At 34.9% G+C, this 24,990-nt stretch overlaps 1 long non-coding RNA gene across 1 annotated transcript in view; it reads right to left on the bottom strand.

Annotated features, from left to right (window-relative positions):
• Positions 1-24,471, bottom strand: part of LOC141516251 (uncharacterized) — a 36,708-nt gene extending 12,237 nt beyond the window's left edge. The window contains exons 1-2 of the long non-coding RNA XR_012476651.1: positions 23,874-24,471; positions 22,843-22,946 (exon numbers count right to left, since the gene is read on the bottom strand). This is a non-coding gene — a long non-coding RNA (uncharacterized LOC141516251). The remainder of the gene's footprint in view (positions 1-22,842; positions 22,947-23,873) is intronic.
• Between the last annotated feature and the right edge of the window lie 519 nt (positions 24,472-24,990).

The following is a 24,990-nucleotide window of genomic DNA, read 5'->3' as shown; positions in this document are numbered from 1 at the left end:
CCAGGAAGAGTTTTGGGCTATCTATAATGTCACGTTAGATTATTATGTAATTTTACTATTTTATAGTTTATTTTTCTTCCTTAAGGATATGATTTATATATTGCTTCTGGGGAAGTAAAAAAAAAAATCAGGGGTAGCAAACCTGACCTCATACAAAGCAAAGCAAAAATCTATCTAATTAAAAGTGATAAGGAAGTAAACTACATCTTCTTAAAATATCATAAGCATTATTAAGCATATATGCCTTACATGGTATAGCACTGAAATTCTTAGAGGATAAGCTAAATGAGTTAAAGAAATACAGACAATAAAATTATGGTAATGGGAGATCTCAGCCTCTCTGTCTTAGAATTAGATAAATCAAAACAGAAAATAAATAAGAAGCAAGTTTAGAAGATAATAGAATTTTAGAAAAGTTAGCTATGATAGACTTCTTGAATTGAGGTCTGAAGAAAACTGAATCTGGATAAAAAGGCTCTTTCTTTCTTCTCTGTGCTACATGGCATATATACAAAAATTGACCATCTATTAGGGCATAAAAACTGACAATCAAATGTAGAAAAGCAGAAATTTTAAATGTTTCTTTACAGATCTGATGCAATAAAAATGCATGTAATAAAGCACTATTAAAAGATATACTAAAATTAATTTGAAAAATAGTCTAATTTTAATGAATGGGTGAATCAAATAACAAGTCATAGAAATAATTATCAATTTCATCTTAGACAATGACAGTGATGAGATAGTATAACAAAACCTGTGGAATGCAGCCAAAACAATCATAAAGAGAAATTTTATATTTCTAAATGCTCACATGAACAAAATAGAGAAAAATGAGTTCAGATTTTATTTGCAACCAAAAAAAGCTAGAGAAAGAACAAATTTTTTTAACAAAGCAATTACTTACCAAAATTTGAAATCCTAAAAATCAAAGAAGATATTAATAAAATTGAAATTAAGAAAACTATTGATCTGGTAAATAAAACCTGGAGTTGATTTATGAAAATAGATATTTGGTTAATCTTATTGAAAAAGAAAGAAAGAAAAAACACAAATCATTAGTATCAAAGATGAAAAGGGATAACACACTACCAATGAAGAAGAAATTAAAGTAATAATCTGATGTCATTTCATCCAACTGCCAGCCAACAAATCTGATAATATAAATGATACGGATGGCTATTTATAAAAATGTAAACTTCCCAGATTCACACAAGAGAAAATAAAATACTTAAATAAGCCCATTTCAGAAAAAAGAAATGGAACAGGCCATCAAAAAGCTTTTAAGAAAAATCTCCTCAGTCTGATGTTTTTACAAGAGAATTCAATTAAACATTTAAGGACAATTAATTTCTAATCAATGCAAAATATTAGAAAAAATAGGCAATTAATTTTTGCAGACTCTTACCTGATAATAGTACAGACATGACTATTGCATTATTATATGAAATGGATATATAGTAGTTGTATATTATAATCACATATTTTAAGTAGATATGAACCGTTTGTTTAGTACTCTGACCAGTTTCCTTATGATAACTATAATCATCAAAATTGCTTGAAAAGGACTGAGATTTAAATATGTCCACAATGAACTCAGGCAGTTTCAGATACATATAGGTTTGCAAAATCTCCTAAATACTCACTTTATAGTTTTGTAAACTTCCTTAGAACTTCTACTAGCCCAGGGGCTATAGAATAAGTCTGTTCCTTTTAAAAGTCTTAACTTCTGAGCTTGTCATCTGTGAATAGATAGCTACAACACCTTTACCTATTCAATCTTCACAACAAAAATACATTCCAAACAACATTCTTTTCTTCAGGAAAATCACAGGACACCAGTGCCATCCTCAAATGCTCCCAACCCTTCCAGGCAGAGGTAGTCTATTTGGCAGGAAATCAATTTATATTCCCTTGTACTGAAGAAAGCAATGTGAGAGGCAGATCCAGGTGGAGAATAGCATTGCCTTATTTGTAAGATAAATCATAAGATATTGTTACACTGAATGGACAAGAAAAGAATAGAACAGAAGATTGCCTTCTAAAGGCAACAAAGTCGACTGATGGAAAGAGAACTATGTGAATGGAGTGATATTCAGAGATAGTATAACACTGCTGCTTCACTCTGAGACACTAATGAGCCAGAGCTCAATTTCTATTATAGAATTTCTTGAAGAATGATAATCAATGTGAGACCGGTGTGACAAAGTCTTTCCATTGCCCTATTCAACTCAAAGAATCCTCCTTTGGGGTCTGTTTAAAAAAAAAAAAAGAAAAGAAAACACACTGCCTTTTGCTACCTGGTAAATAAAAGTGAATAAATGAATATAATATTTTTACCCTTTTCTTAAAGTTCTCTTCTTTCCAGATATCCTTTATTTAAACTAATTGGAAAGCAACAGTGCATATAATTCAGTAACACAAATTATATAACAATCTAGTCTTTAATTTGTCTTTCACTTGGATATAAAAAATACAGCTATTTTTATAGAATCTTCTTGTGGAAAGTTGCTCGTTAAAAAAGATAGAAGAAATGCACACCAAATTTAATTATAGTTTGAGAAGTTCAAAGATTCTTTTACCAATTAGTCATTATTTTATTATATAAATTTGAAAATATTTTAGGTTATATTTATAGTTAGAGGTGGATATTCTATAAACATTCAAACTTACTGTTTATGATTGTTAGATCATCAGGCATTTTATATTTATATAAACATACTATATTTATAATCATGGAGAGTTTGGTAATGGGGAGGAGAGGTATAATAAATATATTTTTGGATTTTGCATTAATATACTATATTTATAATCATGGAGACTTTTGTAATGGGAAGGAGAGATATAATAAATATATTTTTTGATTTTGCTTTCAATGATGTGTGTAATTACCTACATAATAAATAAAATATTCTTTGTAAATCATAAATTAATTTATAAATCTGATCTTATTACATAACTTTGCTTCTCATCATATACAATTCCCTTTAATGAAATATAGATGCTTGTATTTCAATAAATAAATTAGCATTTGACAGATAAAATAATTTATTCAATATCTTTCTGAAATAGTAATCCCTATTAATCCCTTTCATCTAATACTAAAGTACCAATATCTTTAATGATTTAAATAATCTGAGGTAATGTTTAAATAAATTTGTTATTGCACAATATTGTTTAATGTCACATCAAACATATTTAAGATTATATATCATAAAATGAATCACAAAATATTTTCTCACCATTTCTGTCTTATAATTAGTATGGAGTAGGTTGTTACAGTAAACACAAAAACTTTAGCATTGTTAGTTCAAAGGGTGGTTAGATTATTTGCTCAAGACAACATAAAGTTTCATGATAGTAGAATTATATCATAGATTTTATTTGTATCTGTGTGGTATCTACTATAATCATGAGCAATAACTTCATGATTATTTTTTAATTTCATAAATATATGTGTCTGTGAATTAAAATAAAATAAAGACAAATATTGTAGTGAATTATTTATAAACAATTTTTTCACATTTATTAAGTGTCTACTATGTGTCAGGCTCCTTGTGAAGTGATGGGAATGCAAAGGGAAAAAAGGCAATCTGAATTCGAGAATGTCACAATATAATGGGAGAGATAAAATTCAAAAAACTTTGTGAAAACAGCTTACACTGGAAATAATTAACTGAGAGAAAAAGAAAATAAGGAAAACTCCAGGTAGAAACTGGACTTTTATTTGGGAATGGAGGAATGAAAATGTCCGATTTTGGACATAGTGGCTTTAAGATCTTTATGCGACATCCCTTATACATTCCTGATGGGTAGCTATAGATGTGATGCTGGAGGGAATCTTAACATAAGAGATAATAATAAAATCCATGGAAACTTATTAGATCTTCAAGGAAAATAGGGACCAAAAGAGAAAAGGGTTCAGAGTAGAACCCTGAAAAATATTATCAGTTAACAAGCTTGACGTGGCAGAGGACCCAGCAAAAGAGAGTGAGAAGGAAGAGTAAGATAGATAGGAGGACAACTAGGAGGAGAATAATGTCACAAAAATATAAAGAGAAAAAATATTGGAGGGAAGCCTGAATGCATCATTGTGAAAGACTGCAGGGAGGTCAAGAAAGAGAAGAACTGAGAACAAGACTATTCTATTTGGCAATTTACAGATTGACAGTGACTTTGTGGAGAGCAATTTGAAGTGAATGATGAGGTCTTAAGATTAGAGAAAAGAAGGAGAAGAGAGGAAATGGGGGCATCTATTGTAGACAGAATTCTCAGTCTGCTTAGCCACAAAAGTAAAGAGAACTATGAGATGATAGCTATTATTTGTGGTTTGCGGTTTTTTGGTTCATTTTTTTTGAAGATGTGGGAGAGATGGGCATGCCTCTAGGGTAGGGAAGCATTTAGCAATTGGGAAAGTTTCAGGGTAAGTGAGAAAGTGAGGATGACAGAGGGGGCAATTTCCTTGAAAAGACAATGCAATGGAATCACATGTTGATCAAAGCAAATTCCTTGGCAAAGTGAAAGGCTGCCTCATTTTGTGACACAAGGATGAAGCAATAAATAGTAGGAAAAGACATCAAGGTGGAGTGTGATAAGGACAAATGAAAAGGAGGGAGTTCATTATTTAAAATAAACTGAAGCAAATTTCGCAGATGAATTGGTAAGGAAAGGAACAGTCAAAAGACAATGGAGAAAAAATGAAAATGGAGCGGAGCCAAGATGGTCGACATGAAGGGATCTAGTCTTAGGAGCTCTCTGATAAAAACTCATAAACTAAGGACTCTAACTAAACTTTTGAGAGACAGAACCCACAAAGGGACCCAGTGAGGCAGTTCTCCTACTCAAGGTAACCTGGAAAAGAGCAGAAAGGCTCTGCTCCCCGGGGTCGGAGGGGCGGCCAGCCAGAGGGGTGGCCCACCAGAGCCAAAGAACTTCAGCCTCCCGGAGGCAGCAGAAGGGCTCTGGGAGCCTCAGCTCACAGCAGGGGGGGGGGTCTCCTGAGCTGCACCCTGGGGAGCACCGGGCACAAAGTGGGGGAACAGTGGGGGACCTCTGCCAGAGCGAGTGCGTGGAACCCAGCCCTGATCCAGGAAACAGAAGCAGGCAGAGCTGGTAAGCAGGAGTCCCCAGGGCATGAGCCCATTGAGCTGAGAGAGGGGAGTGAGGAGAGAGAGAGAGACTGCAGAGCTCTGTCCTCTGCCCCTAGAATAAGACTCTGGAGCTCTGACCACATTCAGATCCTGATCGCAGTCAAGGCCCCCCCATAGAACAGCAGGGCTCCCCCCACCTCAGCCCCATGGCAGAGGGGGGCGCTTATGGTCATTCACAGACCAGGAGGGAGGACAGAACCTCACACACTGAGACCCTTATGGTAGTGTCCCAAAACCTCAGGAAGCAACCCCAAAAAACAGGTTTAGGCTGGGAAAATGAACAAAAAAAGAAACAAGCGGAAGACCATTGAGAAATATTTTGCAAATGAGCCCAAGAAGGTTCAAAATACTCAGTCTGAAGATGAGGAAGCACAAGCTCCTGTATCTAAAGACTCCAAGAAAAACAGAAATTGGGCATAGGCTATGATAGAGCTCAAAAAAGACTTTGAAAATCAAATGAGGGAGTTAGAAGAAAAACTGGGAAAAGAAAGGAGAGAGATGCAGGAAAAACATGAAAATGAATTCAGCAGCTTAGTCAAGGAAATCCAAAAAAATGCTGAAGAATATAGCATGCTAAAAAACCAGCTTAGGTCAAATGGATAAAACAGCTTAAAAAAGTTATTGAGGAGAAGAATGCCTTAAAAAGCAAAATTGGCCAGATGGAAAAAGAGATAAGAAAACTCTCTGAGGAGAATAAATCCTTCAGACAAAGACTAGAATTCAGAGAGATTGATGAATTTACCAGAAATCAGGAATCAATACTTCAAAACCAAAAAAAATGAAAAATTAGAAGAAAATGTGAAATATCTCATTGAAAAAACAACTTATATGGAAAACAGACTTAGGAAAGATAATTTGAAAATTATTGGAATACCTGAAAGTCATGATCAGGTAAAGAGCCTTGACATCATTTTCAAAGAATTACTACAGGAAAATTGCCCTGTTATTCTAGAAGAAGAGGGAAAAATAGAAATGGAGAGAATCCACCGATCCCCCCAAGAAAGAGATCACAAAAAACCAACCCCCAGGAATATTATAGCCAAGTTCCAGAACTCCAAAGTCAAAGAGAAAATATTACAAGCAGCCAGAAGGACACAGTTCAAATATCATGGAGCTGCAATCAGGATCACACAGGACTTAGCAGCAGCTACATTGGAAGCTCCTAGGGCTTGGAAAACAATATACCGGAAGGCAAGAGATCTTAGAATGCAGGCAAGAATGAACTACCCAGCAAGGCTGAATATCCTCTTTCAGGGAAAAAGATGGACTTTCAATGAACCAGGGGAATTTCAAAAGTTCCTTTTGGAATGGCCAGAGCTGAACATAAGTTTTGATCTTCAGATACAGGACTCAGGTGAAGCATGGAGATGGGAGGAGAGGGGGGAAATATGAGGGACTTAATGAGGATGAACTGCATGTATAGAAAAATGATACTGATAATATTCATATGAACCATCTCAGTTAATTTAGCACGTAGAGGGAGCTTTTATAGTTGAAGCACAGGAGAAAGCTGAATTCGAAGATAAAATATGGTGTAAGAATGGAGTTAATAAGAAAAAAAGGGAAATGGAATGGGAGAAAGAAAAAGGAGAGGGGGAATAGTCCAAGCTATTTCACATAATAAGATTTTTTTTTATTACAATGAGCTATTGCAATGATATAGAAGGGGGGAGGCAAGGGGGAATGAGGGAACCTTTGCTCTCATCAGAGATGGCTAGGAGAGGAAACAGCAAATATACTCAATGGGGTATAGACAACTGGAGTAAGAAGGAGGGGGGAGCAGGGGGAACAGGTGGGGATGTAAATAAAGAAGGAGAGGATGGACCATGGGGGGGGACAGTGGTCAGATATAACACATTTTCTTTTTTTTACTTCTTGCAAGGGGCTGGGATTGGAAGACCTGCCCAGGACCATAGGGCCAGGTGGATTCTGGGCCTAAGGGGTGGTATGGGGCCTCAGGGCTTCTTGGCCCCAGGGCCATGGATCTGTCTGCTGCGCCACTCAGCAACCCTACAGCAAAGTCAGAGTGAAAGGAGAGAGAAAATATAGTACATGGTAGTGGAGAAATAAGAAAGGAGGGAGTTGTGATCAGCAATGGCAATGTTGGAAAAATATGGAAGTAACTTCTGTGATGGACTTATCATAAAGAATGTGCTCCACTCACGACAGAGTTGATGGTGTTGGAACAAAGACTGAAACACATTTTTTGTTATTATTATTTGGGGGAGGGTGCAGGGCTAGTGGGGCTGGGTGGGGCCACATAGCAGGGTGATCATTGGGCATCTGGGGCAGGATTTGGACCCAGGTGCTCCTGGCTCAAGGGCCAATGCTTTGTCTGTCACCAAGCCACCCCTACTATTATTACTATTTTATTTATTTTGGGTCTTTTTTTTCCTTCTTTTTGGTTTTTGCAGGGCAGTGGGGATCCCGTGGCTTGCATGTCACATGGCTGGATCATTATTGGGTTTACGAGGCTGGATATGGACTCGGGTGCTCATGGCTCCAGGGCTGATGCTTCGTCCATTGCACCACCTGGCCATACCTACAATTATTACTATTTTTTTTAATTTTAATTTTTTTTCTCCCCCCTTTACTTTTTTGCCCAAGCAAGTCTATCTATATTCAATGGGGGAGGGGTATTTTGTTTACTTGTAAACAAGTATATTTTATTAATGTAAAGAAAAACATTTGTACAAAATGAGAATAAAAAATAAATTAAAAAAATAAAGAATGAAAATTTTTTTAAATGGCTCTTGTAAGTGGAATAGTTATACAAAGAGTGTGATAAAAAAGGTTGAGTATCATATGCTGCTTCTGATGTTCCTCACTATGTCTCTTCTGCATTCATTTCCTCATCTATCAAATGTGGATTATAATAACAACTACATCTCAGAGTTGCATTGAGGATAAATGTGATAACATATAGTGTGTTGTGAAAGGCAATATACTATTCAATAAAATCAACTTATATAATCAATAAATAATCAGTTTAATTATTGCATGGTAATAAAGTCATTCTATCACTTAAATAACTGATTCATGATAATACTGACTATTTCTTTTAATGTACATTAAATTTTATGAAAAATACCATGGCTAAAAGTTTTCTTTGAATACAACTACAATATAAATAGTAAAATATCAATAATATTTTTTCATAAATGAAAAATTATATTCTCCCAACTATACTGGAAATGATCAAAATTAGTTTTTTTCTAAAATATGCAGTAAACCTCATTTTTATATCTCTTGGAAAAGTCTAAACAATTTGTAATTACATTTTCATAATCAACAGACCCCTTATAGCTTTCTATCAATCTATCTTAGATTCAACTTCACCCAAGACTAAATAAATGGAGGTAAAAATACTTTTTTGAGTATTGAGGTATAGATTGTGTCACTTTAATCGACATCTAAACTATTTTTCTATCACTGTTTAGAGCAATATGCAAAAGAGGCATTTAGTATGGTCAACTATATTACCAGAGTCATCTGGATATTCAAAATGATCAACACATACCTTTAAAAATCTTTTTATACTGGATGAAAAACAAATAGGAAAAAATCTAATTGTAATGTAAGTTCCAAAGCAACCACTGTCTGACTGTGAAGGAGTTGTATCCCTTTATAGTCAAAGAAGTAAAAATAAATTGTATTAAAGGGAAGTGCTTTGTTTGAAAACAGAAATTAATGAAAGCAGTGAATCAAAAGGAAGGTATCTTGAGGGACATAAGAAGTTCAACATAACTTCTAGCCCTGATAGCTCCAGGCTATGCTTGGTAGTATATATCAGGAAAAAAAATGATAGCATATTCTGGTAGGAGTAAAATGAACAACTCAATATTCTTTTAAAAAGTAGTTTTCTTTAAAATCTAGTCATACTCTTCTGTTAGAAAATCCATTTTTTGCCTTTCAAAAAACTATTTGGTAATGATTATGAACTAATCAATATATGGAAGATTAAATCATGGAAAGTTAACAAAAATATTATTTCAAAATAAATAGAGTTTATCACAATTAAATATTAATGTTGCACTCTCATTATGAAAAGTCATGATTTAAAAGTTGAATTCAATGTGATTTGTAATAATCTGTAATTCTTTCATTTATGGAAATGGAAAGTTCATTACAAACAGCAAAAACCCAAGACAACATTGAACTAAAAGATATGTAAAACTCCAAAGACTAAGTGGGTAAAAAATATATGTTCATATTGTTTTAAATAGATTTTTTTTAATTAGAAGACTTTTTCTATATCATCGACCTTCAAAACACATTGAAAAGAGAAGAAAAACAATAATAAAAAAACAAACAAAAAAATTTTCAAGTTTTTTAACACATATTCTATGAGGCAAAATAAAATATGACACTAGTCATGCCAGAAAAAGGCATCATATTCTTTTTTATTTAGTACATTAATTATTAGGAGGAAGCTAGCATTCTTCAGTATTACTTCTCTAAAATTTAAGAAGACTTAAATGAATTGAATCAGAGTGAAATATATATATCTTCCAAATCAGAGCAGTTCAGGGTGTGACACCCTCAATTCTAAATCTGAGTAAATATTTTTGATCCTACCTAGATACCAGAGAAGTCCTTTTATTAGGTGTATTCAGTACCTCATTATAATATATGAGTTAAGTATTTGATCAAAGGCTCTATGGTCTCTTCAGGATTACATTTGTTATCTACAGCTTCCACAAAACTCCCTCAAAATTCCTAATTTCTTATGCCAACATGCAAAATATAAAAATCATGATAAGGAAATTTATGATATGAATGGGATAACTTTATTGGTTGAAGTGCAATTTTCCACAGAAAGAAAAGAAAAGAGTTATAAATTCTAGGGGGGTGGAGCCAAGATGATGACAAGAAGGGATTGAGTCTTAGGAGCTCTCTGATAAAATTCATCAGCTAAGGACTCTAACTAAACTTTCGAGAGACAGAACCCACAAAGGGACGCAGTGAGGCAGTTCTCCTACTCAAGGTAACCTGGAAAAGAGCAGAAAGGCTCTGCTCCCCGGGTTCAGAGGGGCAGCCGGCCAGAGGGGTGGCCCACCAGAGCCAAAGAACTTCAGCCTACTGGAGGCAGCCCCAGGGCACTGGGAATCTCAGCTCACAGCAGCCGGGGAGTTTCCTGAGGTGCACCCCGAGGAGCACCGGGCACAAAGTGGGGGAACAGTGGGGGACCTCTGCCAGAGTGAGCACATGGAACCCAGCCCTCAGGGCACACAGCTAGCAGCATGGTCTTTCCCCAGCCCTGATCCAGGAAACAGAAGCAGGCAGAGCTGGTAAGCAGGAGCCCCCAGGGCATGAGCCCATTGAGCTGAGGGAGGGGAGTGAAGAGAGACTACCAAGCTCTGTCCACTGCCTCTGGAACAGGACTCTGGGGCTCTGCCCACATTCAGATCCTGATCACAGTCTAGGCCCCCCCATAGAACAGCAGGGCCCCCCCTACCTCAGCCCCATGGCAGAGGGAGGTGCTTATGGTCATTCACAGACCAGGAGGGAGGACAGAGCCTCACACACTGAGACCCCTGTGGGAGTGTGCTAAAAGCTCAGCAAGCACCCCAAAACCAGGCCAAGGATGGAAAATGAGCAAGCAGAGAAACAAGAGGAAGGCCATTGAGAAATATTTTGCATATAAGCACAAGAAGGATCAAAGTACTCAGTCTGAAGATGAGGAAGCACAAGCTCCTGCATCTAAAGACTCCAAGAAAAACAGAAATTGGGCTCAGGCTATGACAGACCTCAAAAAAGACTTTGAAAATCAAATGAGGGAGTTGGAAAAAAACTGGGAAAAGAAAGGAGAGAGATGCAGGAAAAACATGAAAATGAATTCAGCAGCTTAGTCAAGGAAATCCAAAAAAATGCTGAAGAAAATAGCATGCTAAAAACCAGCTTAGGTCAAATGGATAAAACAGTTCAAAAAGTTATTGAGGAGAAGAATGCTTTAAAAAACAAAATTGGCCAGATGGAAAAAGAAATTAAGAAAACTCTCTGAGGAGAACAAATCCTTCAGACAAAGAATAGAATTCAGGGAGATTGATGAATTTAACAAAAATCAGGAATCAATACTTCAAAAAAAATGAAAAATTAGAAGAAAATGTGAAATATCTCATTGAAAAAAACAACTGATATGAAAAACAGACTTAGGGAAGATAATTTAAAAATTAGTGGAATACCTGAAAGTCATGATCAGGAAAAGAGCCTTGACATCATTTTCAAAGAATTACTACAGGAAAATTGCCCTGATATTCTAGAAGCAGAGGGCAAAATAGAAATGGAGAGAATCTACCGATCCCCCAGAGAAAGAGATCCCAAAAAAAAACCACTAGGAATATTATAGCCAAGTTCCAGAACTCCCAAGTCAAAGAGAAAATATTACAAGCAGCCAGAAGAACACAGTTCAAATATCGTGGAGCTGCAGTCAGGATCACACAGGACTTAGCAGCAGCTACATTGGAAGCTCCTAGGGCTTGGAATACAATATACCAGAAGGCAAAAGAGCTTAGAATGCAGGCAAGAATGAACTACCCAGCAGGCTGAATGTCCTCTTCCAGGGAAAAAGATGGACTTTCAATGAACCAGGGGAATTTCAAAAGTTCCTTTTGGAATGGCCAGAGCTGAACATAAGGTTTGATCTTCAGATACCGGACTCAGGTGAAGCATGGAGATGGGAGGAGAGGGGTCGGAATATGAGGGACTTAATGATGATGAACTGCATGCATTCCTGCATAGAAAAATGACACTGATAATACTCATATGAATCTTCTTAGTTAACAGAGCAGGTAGAGAGAGCTTTTATAGTTCAAGCACAGGAGAAAGCTGAATTCGAAGATAAAATATGGTGTAAAAATGGAGTCAATAGAAAAAAAAGGGAAATGGAATGGGAGAAAGAAAAAGGAGAGGGGGAATAGTCCAAGATATCTCACATAAGATTTTTTTTTTATTACAATGAGCTATTGCAATGATATGGAAGTGCGGAGGCAAGGGGGAATAAGGGAACCTTTGCCCTCATCAGAGAAGGCTAGGAGAGGAAACAGCAAATATACTCAATGGGGTATAGACATCTGGAGTAAGAAGCAGTGGGGAGCAGGGGGAATGGGTGTGGACGTAAATAAAGGAGGAGAGGATGGACCATCGGGGGATAGTGACCAGATATAACACATTTTCCTTCTTACTTCTTGCAAGGGGCTGGGATTGGAAAGCCTGCCCAGGACCACAGGGCCAGGTGGATTCTGGGCATAAGGGGTGTATGGGGCTCAGGGCTTCTTGGCCCCAGGACCAGAGATCTGTCTGCTGCGCCACTCAGCTACCCTACAGCAGAGTCAGAGTGAAGGAGAGAGAAAATAGAGTACATCGTAGTGGAGAAATAAGAATATACTCGCATACACTCTTTGAATCAGTTTCGAGAAGAAATTTAAGCTTTGTCCACTAATAGGTTCAGCATTTCCACCTCCAATATAAAGGCTTTTCCTTGAATTATTTTTTTCATTAAATAGTCCCCCCCATTCTTCCTTTCTTTTGTCGCTTCTCTCCATTCCTTTCTCATCTCTTCACTATTTTTTCAGATCATCCCAAAATGATTGATTTACATTCATATCTTCACTGTTTCTTAATCTTCCATGCAGTTATTAGTTTTCATTTGCCAAATTTCATTTTTTATAGAATTATTTTATCAATATTGATTTCGAGCATTTTTCACATAATTATATGTAACTTCATTTATGTATTTTCTTTAGGTTTTTGCAAGGCAAATGGGGTTAAGTGGCTTGCCCAAGGCCACACAGCTAGGTAATTATTAATTGTCTGAGAACGGATTTGAACCCAGGTACTCCTGACTCCAAGGCCGGTGTTTTATCCATTAAGCCACCTAGCCATCCATCCACCTAGCTGCTCCTAATTATATGTAACTTTAATTTCTTCATTTGAAAACTGTCTATTCATATCCTTTGAGGAATAATTTTATCAAATTCATAGTTTCTATGAGCAATATTACTATTAGGTCAGTCAACAGGAATTTAAGAAGACATGGGGATAGGCTAGGTGGCCCAGTAATTATGTAATTAGTAATTACGTAATAATTACCTAACTGTGTGGCCTTAGGCAAGCCACTTAAACCCATTTGCCTTGCAAAAATCCTAAAAAAAAAAAAGAAGACATGGATAGGAGTTGATCATTTTGGGATGATCTAAGAATTAGTAGAAGTGAAAAAGGAATGTGTTGAGAGAAATGACTAAGGAAATAATACTAAGGGGAATTATCTAATGCTAAAGAATTCAAGGAAAAGATTTTACATTGGTGGTGGAAATGGTGAACATGATAGTGGATAAAGCCTAAATCTCCTCAAAACTGATTTCAAGAGTATATATGAGTCATTACCCAATTGATAAATGGTCAAAGGATGTGAACAGACAGTTCCCAAAAGAAGAAATTAAAGTTATATATAACCATATGAAAAAACGCTCCAAATCACTATTTATTAGAGAAATGTATATAAAAATGAAAATGAGGTATTATCTCACACCTATTAGACTAACCAAGATTAGAAAAAGAGAAGATGATCAATGTTGGAGAGGTTGTGGGAGGATTGGGACATTGATGCATCATTGGTAGAATTGTGAATGGATCTAACCTTTCTAGAGAGCAATATGGAATTATGTCCAATGAGCAATAAAACTGTTCATACCCTTTGACCCAGCAATTTGAATTCCTGGTCTTTACCCAGAAGAAATTATTTAAAAAAAAATGGGAAAAGCTCTATGTGATCCAAAATATTCATAGCAGCTCTTTATGTGGCAAAGAATTAGAATTTGAGGGGATGCCCATCAATTGTCAAATGGCTAAAAACATTGGGGTATATGAATATGATGGAATACTACTGTTCTATAAGAAACCATAAATGGTTGGACTCTATAGAACTTTGGAATGACTTTAGGGATCTGATGCTGAGTGAACGTAATAGAACCAAGAGAACAATGTATGCATCAATAACAACATTATGAGATGAAAAACCTTGATGGAAGCCGTTCCTCTCTACAATCCAGAGAGCTAGGATAATTGTATTTGACTGGTTAAGAACTTTATTATCCCCAACCAGAGGAAGATAAAACAAAACATACAGAAAACAAAACAACCCTTCAAAATCTGATGAATAATTTATAAAAATTATCTTATGCATATCCTTTAATCCTAATTCCTCATGCCAAAATTATGAATTTATAACTATATTAATAAAATATATATGTAAAATTCTAACTTGACTATTCTTTGCTGAGGGGAGAATGGTAGGATAGGAGGGTGGAGGAAAATTTTGTACTTGGAAATATCCATGTACATATGGATGGAAATAAATAAAGTTTAACAAGAGTGAATGTGGCATACACACAGAGAAACATATAGACATATGTTGACAGTTGAACATTCAAGCCTATCTTAACCCAACAATATATTAGGGAAGGGAAGGAAGGGGATATGAGAATCTGAGAAGAGACAAAAAGGAAGTCAGACTAAAGGCAGCAGTATAGAGAGATCACTTTTGTAATTCTTTTTCAGTTTGGCATTTCTGCTTTTTTAGGTAATTTCGGCTATGTCATTTTGCACCTCTTTTTTCCATTAGGTATATTCTGGTTTTTTTTTTTAAGGTGTTATTTTCTTCACAATTTTTATCACAAACTATTGTCTTTTCATTATTTACTTCCATTACTTTCATTTCTTTATCTAATGCTTTTCCCTGCCACTTTTGATTTGGAAAATATTTTTAATTCCTCCAAAAATTCTGGTTGCTCTTTTATTGAATTTACATTCTTCTTTGAAATTTTGCTTATAGCTGTTTTAACATCATCTTCTTCCGAGTATCTTTATTCCTCCTGTCACCATAATACATAGTAGTGCTCAGTTTCATTTATGTTGTTTCCTCACTTTTCCTCTAGACTATATATTTAACTTGGAATTTTTATGTTAAAGTTGGGTTCTGCTTACTTGGAGGCAGGTAAGTAATGTTTCAATTTTCACTTGAATTTTTTCAAAGTTAGTTCTCTCCAAAGGTATTTTGTTGTATCCTAGGTGGTGTGATTCAGGGAGAGGTATGGTTACTGTTCTCTTGTGCTGCTCTCTCATCTTTAGTCATAAACAATCTATGCTCCCTTACAGTTATAAGAAGAAACCTTTTATATCTTGGACTCTGGTTTGTGACCAGGTTCCTTGTTCCTCTACAGTTAAGCACAAGTTCTAGTGCTCCTCTCTGCTCAGGAACTGAACAGAGTTGTTGCTCCCTTGTGACCAAATAGAAACATTCATCTCCACACCAGAAATGTGACCCACAATTGAGCAATGAGGTCACCAAAAAGCAACAAGTTTTGGGTCCAGAGGCAGCCTTATAATATCTTTCTGATGAGTTTTCCAATTCTCTTTCTGTCTCTGAGCTGAGAGCTCTCAATGCTACTGCTGTTATCACAGTATCAGGTCCGGTGATAACAACATAGAGGTAACCAAGGGATCATAATGCAGAAAAGAAAGAAGTGGTCTAAGTGTTACCCTCACATAAGTGTTTAAGTCCTGCAAGTCCCTTACCCAGAACTGGGTCTAAACATGAGTAGTTTGCTACTGAACTTTGTATCTATGAGTCAATGGACAAGTTTTATTGGGTTTCTGTGGAAGAATTATAGGCTCCCCTTTGTTCAGGTATCCCCCCCCATTTTTGGTTGTTTTGTTATTGGTTCTTTCCCTCTATAGGCTAGGCTAGACATTATAAATAAGTCTCTGATTTGCTCCAACAGTCTGAACCAAATTCTTGATATATGGTCCAGAGCCTCTGTAACCTGAACATCACTATCCAGAAAGTCTCCTTCTTGCCCATCCAAATTGAAGGTCTAGGAGTACCCAGGTTGCACATGAAAACTCCTCTTTCTTGGGATAAGTTTGGGAGTTTGAGTGTATAATGTAGCACATTCCTGGTCCATACAGTCTCCAATGTCTATATAACTCCCCACTCTGAACAAGTCTATAAAAAAGGATGAATTATAATTTTTCTAGTTTTCAATTGACATTTAATTTGGCACATTTTCTAGATCTATTAGAAATTGGTGGGAGGAAGCTCATTGCATTGTTTCTAAGTGTTCTATCATCTTGGTGATGAGATAACATTTAAATGTTCTCTTTAAATGAGGCAATGGTAGTATCTAAAATAGCACGCCAGTTGATACATTATCAAACAGCATTCATTGAATAGAAAGAGGCAAAGAACTGGAGAAATTCTTTTATAGGTGAAAGTAATCTCCACTTAACAGAGCATTACTCCATTTTATCATCATAGCAAGACCAAGAAAAAAAAGGAAGGCTAAAAGGATCATCAGAGAGGTAAGCTTACAAGTCTCTATATACATGATAAATTATTTTTTGATCTTTAAAAGCTCATGTATAAATTTTAAAACCCTTCAAAAATGAAAATACCCTTATTTTTTTAAAATTCAATGCATTTACCCAAATTTCCATAATGTATACATGTATACATATATATATATATATATATGTATATATATATATATATGTAGTATTCTCACTTTGAAACTGAGACACTTGGGTTTCAATGTCACCAAAGATACAAACTATGTGTATAAAGTGAGTCATTTGCCAATCAGAGTCTGTTTCTTTACTTAAAAATAAAGAATAACATCTCAGAAAGGTAATTTGTTACTAGAAGAGGGTTTTAAATCACCTTATGAATGTGCATCAATTTGAATCATGAAGGAACATTAGAGGAATATCTAGTCTAAGCCTTTCAATTTACATAAGAAATAAACAAATAAACAAAAAACCCCAACAACTAAAGACTTAGGATAAATCACTGTTTTCAAGATGATGGTCACTGATAGGGAATTTGTCAACAACTTTATATGGAAAGAGGATAGGAAAAAGTCTCTCTCAGACCACTTTGGCTGTGGTTTGTAGGATTATGCACAAGACACAGCTGAATGAACTAGACCATGAGGTCTTCATTAGACATGCCTGCCTAAAGACTTACCTTCATTGTAAATAGATTTAAATAGCTCTAAAGCATGTTCTCTTTATTGAAATTCAGTGTGCTTCATACATTCATAATCAGCAAAGTGTTCATTTTTGTTCATAAAATGGTTAATATTCCTTGATGGGCTATATTCCCTAAAATTTCTTTCTAGGGTAAAAAATATTCCAATCTAGAATTGTCTTGTATATGATTTTAAAACTCTCAGCCTATTTTTTTATATAACACATGAGTATATAGGAGAGATGAAGGATTTCATTAAAGGATTTGTTAATCCCCTTTTGCATATTTCATTTTCTTAGATTGTTAAATTAATTTCCTAATTGATAAATGGTCAAAGGATATGAACTGACAGTTTTGAAATGAAGAAATTAAAGTTATATATAATCATATGAAAAAATACTCAAAATCTATTGATTAGAGAAATTCAGATTAAAACAACAATGAGATATTATCTCACAACTATCTGACTGGTCAAGATGAGAAAAAGGGAAAATGATCAATGTTGGAGAAGTTGTGGGAGGATAGGGAAATTGATGTCATTGCTGGTGGAACTGTGAATGGATCCAACCTTTCCGAAGAGCAATATAGAACTATGCTCAAAGATCAATAAAATTGTTCATATTCTGACCCAGCAATCCCAATTCTAAGTCTATATTCAGAAGAAAATATAAAAAAGGGAAAAGTCCTCCATGTTCCAAAATATTCATAGCAGCTCTTTTAGTAGTGGCAAAGAATTGGAAATTGAGGGGTTGTCCATCAATTGGGGAATGGATAAATAAGGTATGATACATGAATATTTAAAACATTATTGTTCTATAAGAAAACATAGATGGTTGGACTCTAGAGAAACATGCAATGACTTCTGTGATCTGATGCTGAATGAAGGGAGTAGAGGCAAGAGAAAAATGTATACTTCAACAACATTATAAAATGAACAACCTTGATGGATGCAACTCCTTTCATCAGTCCAGAGAGCTAGGAAAACTACATTACACTGGCTATGGATTATGCTATCCCCATCCAGAGGAAGAAAGACAAAACACACACACACACACACACACACACACACACACACACACACAACAACAACAATAACAACCTACCCTTCAGAATCTGATGAGCACTTTATAAAAATTATTTCATGTATCTCTTTCCCTTAATCCTAATTCCTCATACCAAAAATAACTAATCTGTAACCATGGTTATCAAAATATATATGGGGAGTGAGAAGGGAAGATGGAAGTAAATTTTGTAACTTAAAAATGTGCATGTGCATATGGATGAAAATAGATTTTAAAAATTTGAAAAAAGAAAAACTACAAAAAATATTATTAAACTAAGTAAAATTGGAAGTTATTTCTAAGATTGCAAAGATAACTATCTATAAAGCCCTAAGCCTTAATAATTAATTAATTCCTTGGTAGTTTTAGGTGCTCTAGCAAGCACTACAAGTCAGTTATAACAATGTTGAAATGTTCTGAATTAGAGGTGTCAGACTCACTGCTACAAGCTTACCATATTCAGTCAGAACCATAATAGACTATAATTTAAAAGCAAAATATTTAAGAAAGTAAAAATCCAGTGTAATATAGATAGTGCTAATTTGTGGTTTCCTAAGTCAGTATGCATCCCTTAAACATGGATTTCTTTTTTTTCAAATAAAAGTATTTTATTACTTCTAATAACATAGTTTTCAACATTGATTTTTATAAGATTTGAATTCTGAATTTTTTCCCTTTTTCCTCTTCCCCCTTCCCCAATACAACAAGCAATCTGATATGTTATACATATGCAAACTTGTTAAACATATTTTCATATTGGTCATATTGTGAAATAAAAAATCAGAAAAAAGAGAAAAGTCACATGAAAGGGAAAAATAACAAATTTAAAAAATTAAAATAGTGTACTTTGATCTGCAGTCAGGCTCCATAGCTCTTTTTGTCAATGTGGATGTCATTTTCCATTACAAGCTTTGAAATTGTCTTTGATCACTGTATTGCTGAAAACTAGATCTATCATAGTTGATATACATTTAATGTTTTTACTATTGTATAAAATAATCTTCTATTTCTCCTTACTTCATTCAGGATGAGTTGATTTCACTTTCTAGATTTTTCAGAAATCTTTCCAATCATAATTTCTTATAGTGTTGTAATATTCCATCACATTAATAGATCACAACTTGCTCAGTCATTCCCCAATTCATGGGCATTCTATCAATTTCCAATTCTTTTCCACAACAAAAAGATCTGCTACAATTGTTTTCATTACCTCTTTGAAATATGAACCAATTGGTTATATTGCTTGATCAAAGGGCACACAGAGTTCTATAGCTTTTTGGCATAGTTACAAATTGCTCTCCAGAATGGTTGGAATAGTATACAACTTAATTAATCATATATTAGTGTTCCAGTTTTCTTATAGTCCCCCCAATATTTATCTTTTTTCTTATTCTGTCATACTAGCTAATCTGATGGATATGATGTAGTATCTTAGAGTTGGTACAATTTGCATTTCACTAAATCACTAGTTATTTAAAACATTTTATCACTATAGATGGCTTTAGTTTCATCTGAAAATTGCTTACTTATATCGTTTGAGCATTAATAAAGTGGAAAATGACTATTATAAATTTTGCTCAGTTCTTTTTTTTAAAAATGAGCCCTCTATCAGAAACACTGATTGCAAAAATTATTTCCTAATTTTCCGTTTTCCTTCTTATCTTGGCTGCATTGATTTTCTTTGTGCAAATCCTTTTGAATTTAATGTAACAAATTTATCTGCTTTGTATTTTGTAATGTTTTCTATCTATTGTTTAGTCATTAATTCATCCTCTTTCCATATATTTATCAGATAATCTATTCCTTACTCTCATTTTCTTTTGAAGATAAAGCAAAAATTTATTAAAAAAGTTGCAAGACATAGGAAGGACTAGAGAGAGAGAGAGAGAAAGAGATAAAAGAACAGCAAAGGAGCCTTAGCTGCACCATTGTAAGAGAAGACTGCCAGCCCTGAACTGGAGTCCAGCTCAGATTTTTATGTCTTACCTCTCATCCAAAGGGCATAAGCTGAACTCTCTTCAGGGTAAACCCCAAGGAGATCAGGATACAAATTTTACATTAAACAATGGTAATTTAAGAATGGGGAGGGTGCCCATCCAAGATTACAATTATTCTTCTACACTTCAAGTCAATTTACTTCTGAATAGTCAATTTACATCTGAATAGTCAATTTACATCTCTACCCAAATTCTTGGTTACATTCAAATTCTCTTCATCTTCCCCTGTATCATTCCCCCCTCAATCATTTTAGCACCAGAATCTTCTGGGCCTTTCAGAGTCCATTTAGAGATGAAAGTATTACATTGAGTGCTTCATTGAGGCAGGCACCAAGGAATGATTGGCTGGCACAGATGGTTGGTATCCCGCAGAGACTGGTCTTGGAACTATACAGCTAAGAGGAACAAAACTCAAGGGGAAAAAATTGAGCAAGCAAAAAAGACAGAAAAGGAATTTTTATTTTATAAAAGATTTTATTTATTTTGAGTTTTACAATTTTTCCTCTGATCTACCCTCCCCCCCACCCCCCACAGAAGACAATTTGCCAGTCTTAACATTGTTTCCATGGTATACAATGATCCAAATTGAATGTGATAAGAGGGAAATCATATCCTTAAGGAAGAAACTTAAAGTATAAGAGATAGCCAGATCAGACAATAAGATATCAGTTTTGTTTTTCTAATTTAAAGGTAATAGTCCTTGTTCTTTGTTCAAACTCCACAGTTCTTTCTCTGGATACAGATGGTATTCTTCATCACAGACAGCCCCAATTTGACCCTAACTTTTGCACTGATGGAATGAGGAAGTCTATCAAGGTTGACCATCACCTGCATGTTGCTGTTAGTTGTACAGTGTTTTTCCAATTGAAGGACATTTACTTGAAGAAAGGGCTATTTAAAAGAGGTCTAATAATTAGGAAAACCTAGAAGGTCTATAAGGGGCAAATACTTTATAATCCTAAGGCAGTATCAAAATACCTTTGATAAGAACATGGGTTCCGACATAACAGATTCATTGATGGCTGCTGCATAAGTTGTAAACAAAAGTTCAAAAGTACTATAAACAAATGTACTGAAAAGGCATTTCAAACATGTCCAAAAAGTAATTTGGAAGAAAATTTTCTATTTTAGCTTTTAGAATGAACAAAAATTCTAATTGAAGAATGGACCTCTCCTTTAAAGCTATTAAGTATGCCAATAGGCATTATCCTGATCCACTGGTTCACTCTCAAACTTAATTATTATGCACCTGGAATAATCATGGCAATTTGCTATTTCAGAGAAGAGAGGGACAGGAGGACATGTTCCCTTATGAAAGCCTACAGACAATATTTTCTTCAATGGGTAGGGTGAGGGAACGTTTAAAAGAATCCTACCCTAGTTGAGGCTAGAGTCATTCTTTGAAAAGGTCACTTACTCCATCTGAACATCAAACTAAATGGCTTCATTGGCATATTATCTTTCTCTTTTATCATACCTGATACCAGACAGATCAATATCTGGTAATATAGCAATTAACTATAACCAGAGCTTCAGGTGGCTTGAGCACTAAGGAGAACCAAGAGTGTGCCAGGCTGTAATTTGGTATAAGAGATACAGGAAAAAGATCATAATTCAATTGTTTCTCATGTGGCTAAGGACAGTACTGTAAATAGAATGCATTAAACAGATTTTGAGATGTAAAAATAATCCTAATTCATACTTTTTTCAAAATCAACTTTTTTTTTTTACAATGGATCCATTTAGTTATTAACTAGGTTTAAAAGACCTAAACATCCCCTTCTGGCTAGAAGGTTGCCCATCATCTCCATACATCTCATGTAACAATTAGCTAGAGATTGCCACAGGGAAAAATCTCAAATTATCATCATCATTTTATATTCCTCATGTTACATAGGTGCTTTTCCCTCAAAGTAAACAACCAGTTTCATCCAAGTTTACTTATATGGCTAGAAATATCTATACATAAACTTTTAACTACTAGCCATCTTTAAAATACAAATTATTACTTTCAGAATTCTTTAAAACCAATAAAACATCTTAGGTATCTTTAAATTTCTAACATATGTTATTAATTCCAATATAATAAAATAGTAAAAACAACCAGGCACTCTAGTCAATTAACAACATAAGCTATTATGCATGAATCCACAGATTTATCCCAGGAAGGGGGGGGTGTCATAATTTGTATTATTTCGCTTACCATCCCTTATAAACAATTACATATTAATTCCATGCTTTAATATTACAACATTTAAATAGCATTTCTTTGAAGGGACAAGAGAATATCACATAACTGATAAATACATTATATTCCCTTTCATAAACATGATGATAGATGATGAGACAAAGATTACAACTTTCTTCCTTTACCAACAAAAGACCTTGTGAGATTGGTCATAATATATCTATTTAACATCAAAACAAATCAGATTACAAGATTTAGTACAATATGTCTTTCCCAAAAGAAATCAGTGTATATATATATATATATATATATATATATATGATTCAATATTCCCAAATTTCCAATTATATTTTCCTTCTTAATAGCACATATAAATTCTCAAGATTTGTTACAAAATTTAGGTGACTAAATTACTCACATTTAGCTCTCAGTTTCTTTTTAAACAAGGTGGTGACCTTTTCCTATGGCAATTTTTTCAAAGCTTCTTGAGGGTAGGGACAAATCTTTAAAGTCTTCATTAACCTAAATTGAATACAGCCTTCAGTTAATATATTAGGTCAACAAAAACTTAGTTCACAGTTGAAATCATTTCAAACTTTGTCACTTAAAAACTTTAAAATGTTATAAGTGGATAGGCTCTGATCCCAACATCATTCATTCCTTAAAATTAAACCTTTTTAAGCAATTAAACTCAAAACCAAACTAAAAGGAGTAACATTTAACTCAGGGAACTGTAACTATTTCAGATCTGAATTACACACACATACAGACACAACTCGTTAGTATCAAATTTACCAAGCTGATATTGAAACCCTGACCAGTACCAGATCTCAGAATGTGGAAACATTTTCCCACCTCTCCAGAGCAGTAGAGAGGTGTGAAAATGTCCCATCAATGTTTAAATACTCATGTGTACGCATATATTTATTAAGTTCCAACACAGTTACTCTATTATAGAAATTAGTTATTAGCTAAAAAAGGAAGATTTCCCTTCTCCCTCCTTCCCTCCCTCTGCAAGGGGGGGGAAGAGAATGAGAGAGAGAGAGAAGAGAGAGAAGAGAGAGGAGAGAGAAGAGAGGGAGGGAGGGAGAGAGAGAGAGAGAGAGTTTCACCCAAAGATAATTTCTAGGATCTCAGATGTTTTGCTTTTGTCAAATCTAATTCCTTCCAAGGAGCAAGTACACAGCTGGGGGAGGAGTATTAGTACCAGATTTTCTTCCATATTTTTAATTCTCATCAATTTATAGGTCTGAAAACAGGTCAGGCCCAAACCACCATACCAGTACTACTGCCAAACACCACGTGGGTTCAGTTTTGCCGACAACCCACAAACTCAACCTTTTTCCATTTTCCAGAAAAAGATAAACACAGAAGGAGGGATAGAGGTCCAGTAATTTTCCTACTTTCCTAAAAATCTAGGACTTAGGAAAATGGTGGTGTGCTTCTCACCTATGGAGCTCGATCCAATTTCCCACTCTGGGCAGAGAGAATTCCGTTGTTGGTCATCAAAATGTAGCTGCTGGCTACCTGGGTTCAGTTCTGCCTGTGAGGACTCATTATTCAAACTGGGAAAGCATGGGTGAAAATAAAACAAAAATTTATTTAAAAAGTTACAAGACATAGGAAAGGGGTGTGTGTGTGTGTGTGTGTGTGTGTGTGTGTGTGTGAGAGAGAGAGAGAGAGAGAGAGAGAGAGAGAGAGAGAGAGAGAGAGAAAAGAATAGCCAAGCAGCCTTGGCTAGGCCATTGACATAGAAGAATGCCAGTCATTCCTTGTTCTCTTAAAAGAGCTAGGTATTACCGTTTATTTAAATCATAAGGTATGGCTTATGTTATCACTCTTTGTATTTAAATCATGTTGACCTTATCTTGGTATAGAGTGTGAGATATAGTTCTATGCCTACAGGCATCCATTTGTATTTGAGTTTAACACTATTTCTATTACATGTCTTTAGTCCTTTGCATCTATGCCATGGTCAGATGTGTTCAGTTAAACTAGCTCTAATCATGAGTAAAGAGTATGAAGAATGTTGCAAGTGTTATATGAATGGAGAGTAAATCTGGTCATTATCAGATGTAGTTTATATCACCATCACAATATATTGGTCCAAAATAATAAGGAAAAACACTATTACTGTATCTTTTTAATTATAAAAATCCTTAAAAAATGAAAAACTTTTCATTTAACCCTATCACAGAAATGTTTTAGTATGTTATTATTTTGGATGCTAGATGATAACAATGGATAGAGTGCAGGATTTGGAGTCATAAAGACTCATCTAACTGTATTAAAGTCCAGCCTCAAATATTTACTAGTCATGTGTCCCTGAGCAATTCATTTAACCCTGTTTAGTTCTACTTCTTCTGTAAAATGATTTGGAGAAGGGAATGATAAACCTTTCCATTATTTTTAACAAAAAAAAAATAATCAAAGTCAACAAACCCTTAAATGGGGTCAGAAAGAGTTGGACATATTTGAAAACAAATGTACGCAACCAATAATAACATTATTATAGTCACTCATTGTTTAAGACACATAAATAAATAAATGAAAATAAAATAAAATG

The sequence above is a fragment of the Macrotis lagotis genome, chromosome 3 (assembly GCF_037893015.1).
Source record: "Macrotis lagotis isolate mMagLag1 chromosome 3, bilby.v1.9.chrom.fasta, whole genome shotgun sequence".
NCBI classification, from domain to species: domain Eukaryota; kingdom Metazoa; phylum Chordata; class Mammalia; order Peramelemorphia; family Peramelidae; genus Macrotis; species Macrotis lagotis.
The sequence above is the reverse complement of the archived record's forward strand: the minus strand, read 5'-3'. Positions and strand labels throughout refer to the sequence as shown.